This window comes from Arachis ipaensis, chromosome B06 (genome assembly GCF_000816755.2).
Source record: "Arachis ipaensis cultivar K30076 chromosome B06, Araip1.1, whole genome shotgun sequence".
Classification (NCBI taxonomy): domain Eukaryota; kingdom Viridiplantae; phylum Streptophyta; class Magnoliopsida; order Fabales; family Fabaceae; genus Arachis; species Arachis ipaensis.
Window position 1 is genome coordinate 23,574,733 of NC_029790.2, and position 7,150 is coordinate 23,581,882.

Below are 7,150 nucleotides of genomic sequence, written 5' to 3' on the forward strand. Positions count from 1 at the left end.
TACGAGTTGGTTGTTAAAAAAAGTTTAATTATCCTATTGATTTCTATAGTTTCACCAAATTTGCAATTAGGTTCTTATATATTTTTTTCCTTTCAATTGGGTTCTTACATTATTTTTAATTTTGTAATTAAATCATTTCTAGTGTAAAAATTGTTAAAGTTAACTAAATATTTCTCCGCAAATTGAAAGTACCCATAATTAAGAACCTAATTAGATTTTTGACCACATATTTTTTGAGATAAATATTCTATTAATTTTAATATTTTTCACGTGAAAATGACATAATTACAAAATTAAAAATAGTATAGGGACTTAATTGAAAAGAAAAAAAAGTATAGGGACCTAATTAAAATTTTGATGAAACTATAGGAATCAACAGAGTAATTAAACCTTAAAAAATACACTAGCAAAATTGATTTGGGTTAACTATCAATTTAATATTCAAAAGATTCAGCCATTGACAAAAAAGTCCATGTAAGATGTTATCGATAAAACAGTCTCTAAATAATTTGAAAATATAACAAAAAGAACCAATAAATATTTTATTTTTTGTAAGTAACAAAAAAAACTTGCATATTTAGTAAATGACTTATTCATTATATCTAAATTTTTGTGGTAATATTTGAATAAATATTTAGAAAGTGCACAAAAAAATTGAAGCAAAATTTGATCTTTAGATTTTTCTTTTTATTTTTTAAAAAAATGTGGTAATTCACAATAAAAAAATTCACTTAGACAAAAAATGATCAAATTTTAAAGATAATATCTTATTTTTCAAATAATGATTGCAAAAATTTTCATCCAAATTTGATATCTAAAGTTGTTTTTTAGAATATATATTTAATATCTAATTCTTTTTGTCGTATTTTTAAATATTTCAAAGATTTATTTGTCATTAGTATTTTTTAAGATTTATTTAAAAAATTCACTTGACAAAAAATTATCAAATTTTAAAGATAATATCTTATTTTTCTAATAATAATTGCAAAAATTTTCATCCAAATTTGATATTTAAAATTGTTTTTTAGAATATATATTTAATATCTAATTTTTTTTGTCGTATTCTTAAATATTTCGAAGACTTATTTGTCATTAGTATTTTTTAGGATTTATTTTATCAAATTTTCAAGTACTATTTTAGTAGTTTATTCAAATTGTTTTTGTTCCCTTTTTTTTTTAATTTATTTTTCAAATATTTTATCCATCACATTATCTTTCTTCCATCCAGTTATCTTTGTCATGGCTGAATTCCGTTCACAACACCAGCCAAATTCATTCGTGCCAAATATTGGGGGGATCAGTGGGTTCGGGTTCTGTACAGTCGCCCTATGCTACCTTCAATTTGAGTGAATTTGTCCATGACTGTCTTCTCACCATGTGTTTTGATCTCAAATTGAAAATTCTTTTCTTCTTTACCTAATTACGAAGTAAGAAAACAAATAAATAAATGATCTATAGAGAATATGGAAAGTCTGAGATTGTAGGTATCTTTTTGTTAATTCTTCATCAATGCAACATTCATGGATGGCCAAAAGGGAATAGAAAAAAAAAATACCCTGCAGTTCTTGTAATCGATTGACCATACCATCAATATTAACTACCAAAATTGGCATTGAAGCTGTTTCAATTAATCGAACTATCTCACTCGTCACTGCTTGTAGTTCTTGCATCCCTTCAATCTTCAAACCATTTAGTCTTGTATCAATAGCTTGTGTTCTTATATCCATAATCTCATTTATTCATAGTCCTTCCATGGTAAGCTCCTTCGCTTCACAACTTCAAGAAAGCCTTGAATGATGATCTTGGACTCATCTTTGTAGGATCATCCCTTCCACCAGGTTCATGCTTTACACCACCCCATCTGATTTCTGCAGCAGTGTGTGATTAAACCAGAAAACTACGTCCATGGAAGAAATTTTCACAGCTACCATTCCACAAACAACGTCACCAAGAGCAGCAACTCTTGGGAAGCCTGCATTAGACAATCTATCTGTACTCAAACCCGTGGAGTCCTTATGGCACTTAGAGGGCCATAAAGCTAACTCTCTTATGCGAGATTCACTTGGAGCCACACCTAATCTCCATACCTTGTCTCTATACAAGAGTGTTGCTCCATCACATCTCACAAGATCCATTATATTAGTGCTCTGTGATACAATACCAAAGGGTGCATCTCGCATTAGCATATTGCACAAGAGTGTCTGCGTGCGCAGGATGTTCTTCTCAACAATCTGATATTCTAACTCTAATTCCTTATTCACATGGATGGCAAATACTTGAGCCAAAAATTCACAATACCCTAGAGGAAAGGGAACAAACCTTGGATTAGTGTTATGGCAAACTACTAAACCCCAATGTCTCTTTCTCTTTTGTGGCTGAGCAACATCAGAGCCATCCCCATCTTCATGATCATTGACCACAACTGCCATAACTAGGGAAGCAATTGAATTCATATATTGCAAGTGGCAAGTGGAAACTATGAGGAGCTCTTAAAGTTGAACCGCACAAAGTTAAATCAATGGAAACTCATCTTCACATGCTTTGCATGACAATCAACTATCATATGGACCTTGGAGAATATCAGTGGCTGGATAGTGCAAATCCAGATATGGCTCAAGGCCTGGCTTTGCAACCCCAGCAATTACTTCCCCATGATCATCCTCATGAAATTTAAAGCCATCACCCTGTCATAACCCGTGAGCTCAAAAACTTCTTGAACCATGGTGTCACAAAGCATTTCCATGCTGTCACTGGGCAAAGACTGCAATCTAGTTATTGCTTTCGCTGCAAGCTTGTAAGATTGGGCGCTCTGGCCGAGTCATGGGAACTTCATGAGGCTTAACAGGCTCAAAATCAATGATCAAACTACCGGTAACACGATGGACAATTTCATAGAAGGGATTCTCAGAAGTCATGCAATGAACTAGAATGGGGTTAAGGAGTGAAACCTCCGGAACTGCAAGGGCCTTTTGCAAAGCAGCAACACTTAAGGCCGTGAAAATAGTCCGAATGTCGGTGCCAATGGCAAGAGCAGGGTGATCACCAATACTTGGGACAGCATGGCTAACCATGGTAAGCATTTCAGATGCATTCTGACTGTATGCAATGACCCTAAATGTCTTCTCATCCAAAGCTAGCAAGCACCCAAAGGGCTGGACGAACTTCCCCTTCTGCATATGATGAAGATAAGCTGTTGTAACCCTGTCACACCTTGGCTGGTTTTCTCCACTGGCTGTACCGGAAGACAACCGCACCGAATTCGAGTTGTCAAAGGAACTACCGGACTCCTCAGAGTTTGGATGGAGCTTTGATTGGCTTGGCCTCGACGACGACATTTTGATGCTGGAACCAATACATATAGAGCCTTATTCGAATATGACAAAATTCTTGAAAGTCAAATTATTCAAAGTAATGATAAATTATGAGCTCAATCACATCATGACTAACGAAGAAAACACTGTTCGATTCATATCCCAAGTAACTAAATAGCATATCGATATTCTAAGCACAAAGACGCACACAAGCTACAGAGACACGCTTCAGCAGGGCATAGCTTATCAGCACAGTCAGAAACAATTATAGACAAGAATTTCATGTTTTAAGCATAGAGCAGAGAAAGAGAAAGATGAAATCACCGACCTGGGAAGTAAGAATTATGAATATGTGGGTGGGAATTGCAGAATGGGTGTGATACAGATGAAGAAGATGAAGCCGAAGCAGAAGCAGCAGCTATGCATGGCGTGAAAGTGAAGGCATTTTAGGCAAAGATGGTTATTTATGAGTTAGTGAGTTTTTGGTGGCAAGTAACAACAACTCAAGCAGGATAAACTACTGCAAATCCTCACTTCAGATTACACAACTCATCGCCCGTGAGTCGCCACTATTCAAAGAAGGGGCTTTCTCCGGTGGAGAAAGTATCGTCTAGACTTTAAAGAATCAGATAATATGAAAAATAGAGAGACCGATTCACAAAATTATCACAGGGGGTATTTTCATCCTCCTCAACTTCTGTTTAACTGGCTTTCATTCCGGTCTAAGCGGAAAATTGTGGACCACCATGTCAGTGTCTAACCCTAACCTAGGCATATCCTCATAAGACCATGCGAAGACGTCTTTGTATAAGACATGGTAATTGCTTTCAAAGAAAGGCTAGATGCTGCAAGTGAATAAAAAGAAGAATATGCATGCGCAAGTGCAAGAATAAGAAGCGGAGCAAAGCTCAACAGAACTAGCCACACATCGACAGCTAACCAGGGAATGAGTGACCAGATGCCTATAAGAGGTGGATGCGTCTTTTCTAGACCCATCAGAAGCATGAGAGAAGAAGTGAGCCTCCCATAGCCGTTAGAAATAAGAGACTAAATCGGAGAAAGTATTTGTGTGTTTATTTAAGTTGTATCTAATGATAGAATATAGAGTATATACCCATTTTGGTCCTCAAAGAATTTTAAACTGGACACTTTAGTCCCCAACTAAAATTAATTAGTCGATTGGTCCCTAACAATTAACTCCGTCAGTCATTTAGGTCCTTTATTCTGTTAATTCTAACGGAGGACAAAATAGTCCCTAACAACTCTAACAGGGGACAAAATGGTCCCTGATCTCCTCGGTTCGGAAACGACACTGTTCTCTCCCAATTTCCATCATATCTCGCATAACACTAACAGTCTAACACTGTAACATCAAACTATATAATGCACACTCTATAAATTTAATGTTCACAAGAAAAAAAAATCCTCCACGGGTTGAGTTGCTGATGTGATTTGTAATTTTAGAAAGATTGAATACTAGAGATAGATTATGTAAGTTTAAGATTGTACCAGAAGCGGAATCCTTTTGTGTCTTATATAAGGATAGATTGGAGACGGTACATCACTTGCTTTTTCATGTGATCGTATATGGAAGTTGTGGGGATCAATCTTGGTGGATTGGAGTGTGATTTGGGTTTGGCCAGGAACCACCAAAGAATGCTTTGAGGTGTGGATGGATAGATAGAAAGATAAAAAAAGATATGAAGAAAGTGTGGATGGTGTTATTTTTTTTCTGTAATATGGTGCATATGGAGATATAGAAATAACATTGTCTTTAATAATGGAGTGTTGGTATTAGAGAAGTTAAAGGAGGAAGTTGTAGAATGCACAAATCGAAGATCGACAAATCGACAATATAGGAGTAATTGATGTACTTATGAGTATAAATATCAAGTCTAAGGAAAATAAGAAGACAAATGAAGTTGATTTTTGATGCATGATTTACTGATCTATGAAAAAGGACAATAATTTTGCAGAGTAAAAGTTGGAAGGAGAATGATCATGATTTGATGTTGTATAAGATCGGGTTCATCTTGAAGTGTCTTTGGAGGAGCTAAAATCATTATATTCTTTTGCTCACTGTTTGCTTTTTATGCTAGTTTTTATGTTTTCTTTGTAGTTATTGCTCTGTTTTTGTTACTATTTTTTTGGAACTATGCCCACTTTGTTTGGAATTGGGTGGAGATGTAATTATCTAAAAAAAAGAAAAAAAATCCTCAACTTGTTCTCAACCAATTTATACTCAGGAAACTAATGCCTATGTCTCTCAACTAGATGTCGTCTTCGATGGATCCCATGAATCCAGACAGCAAGTCATTTGTTAAGACTCCGAAAGAGAAGGAATGAAGCACTCGGTGTCTATTTCAAATGAGAATTTGCATATGACGTCGAAGGAGAATCTTCTCATGATATCCTAATGTCCAACAATCTATGTTGCTTGCCGGAGAGTGGAGAAAGGTGTGCCCTTGGAATAGTTGTGGAACTTGGTCTTGAAGATGTTGTGGACGTTGTCGGTGTTGGAGGTGATGTTATCAAAGACATGGAAGTGGATGCTTTTGGTGGATGAAGTACAGAGGAGGTGGATGTACTAGTCACAAAGATTTAGGAAGTGTGTGGTCCATGACATATTGAAGTAGGTGCGACACGTGTGACAATTACACCATGGCTTAATCTTTGAGCTAAAGAGGAGGAAGGAAAAGATGGAAAAGAAGACTGTGAAGATGAAGAAGGAGAGTATGAATGTTAGGATTATGCGAGATATGATGAAAATTGGGAAAGAACAGTGTCGTTTTCGAATAAAGGGGTCAGTGATTATTTTGTCCCTTGTTAGAGTTGTCAGGGATCATTTTGTCCCATGTTAGAGTTTTCAGGGACCATTTTGTCTTCCGTTAGAGTTGACGGAGCTAAGGACCTAAATGACTGACGGAGTTAATTGTTAGGGACCAATCGACTAATTAATTTTAATTGGGGACTAAAGTGTCCAGTTTAAAATTCTTTGAGGACCAAAATGGGTATATACTCTAGAATATAAAAAGGTATTTGTAGATAAGAAAATTATAATAATAAAGACGTAATCTCCTAAAATAAATATTTAGATATATTAAATAATACTAATTGATCCTAATTATATTCTAACATCCCCTCAAACTCAAGTGATAACTTTAAAACAACGAAATAAGGGAAAAAAAAACTGCATAAACTGATAAAATGGGTACAGACGAAACTGCCGGAAGAAAGCGCAGACGAAACTGCTGCTATCTGAAGAAAGTGCACATAGAACTGCCGGAAAGAAACGCAAACGGAACTGCCACAAAGAAACGCAGACGAAACAAAGACGAAACGCATACGGAATACCACGAGATTAAAAGAGAGCGAAAATTATATGATTTTTTCATGAGAATAGGTAAGCAGCGGATGACAATGGTGTTTGATCATTCGACTCGAAAAAACATAAGATAGAGAAAATAGGCTAGTCAGTAACGTGAAAAAACATCAAATGAGTGATAAAAAGAAAAGAAGAATGACATAGAAAAAAAATACAAAAACTACAATAATTTCACCGCAAGAAAAACAACATATCCTCTTCAAGGAGAATACCATGACTTTAATACCATGTTAGAAACAAGAGACTAAACTGAAGAAATGATTTGTGTGTCTATTCAAGTTGTATAAAATGATTCAATATAAAAAAAGTATTTATAGGTACTAAGAGAATCGTAATAATAACGACGTAATTTTCTAAAATAAATATTTAGATATATTAAATAATACTAATTGATACTAATTGATTCTAATTATATTCTAACAATACTAAAATCATACTTTCACATATTTGGAAG

At 35.0% G+C, this 7,150-nt stretch overlaps 1 pseudogene; it reads right to left on the reverse strand.

The window, feature by feature from the left end:
• LOC107647832 lies at positions 1,108-4,315 on the reverse strand (annotated as a pseudogene).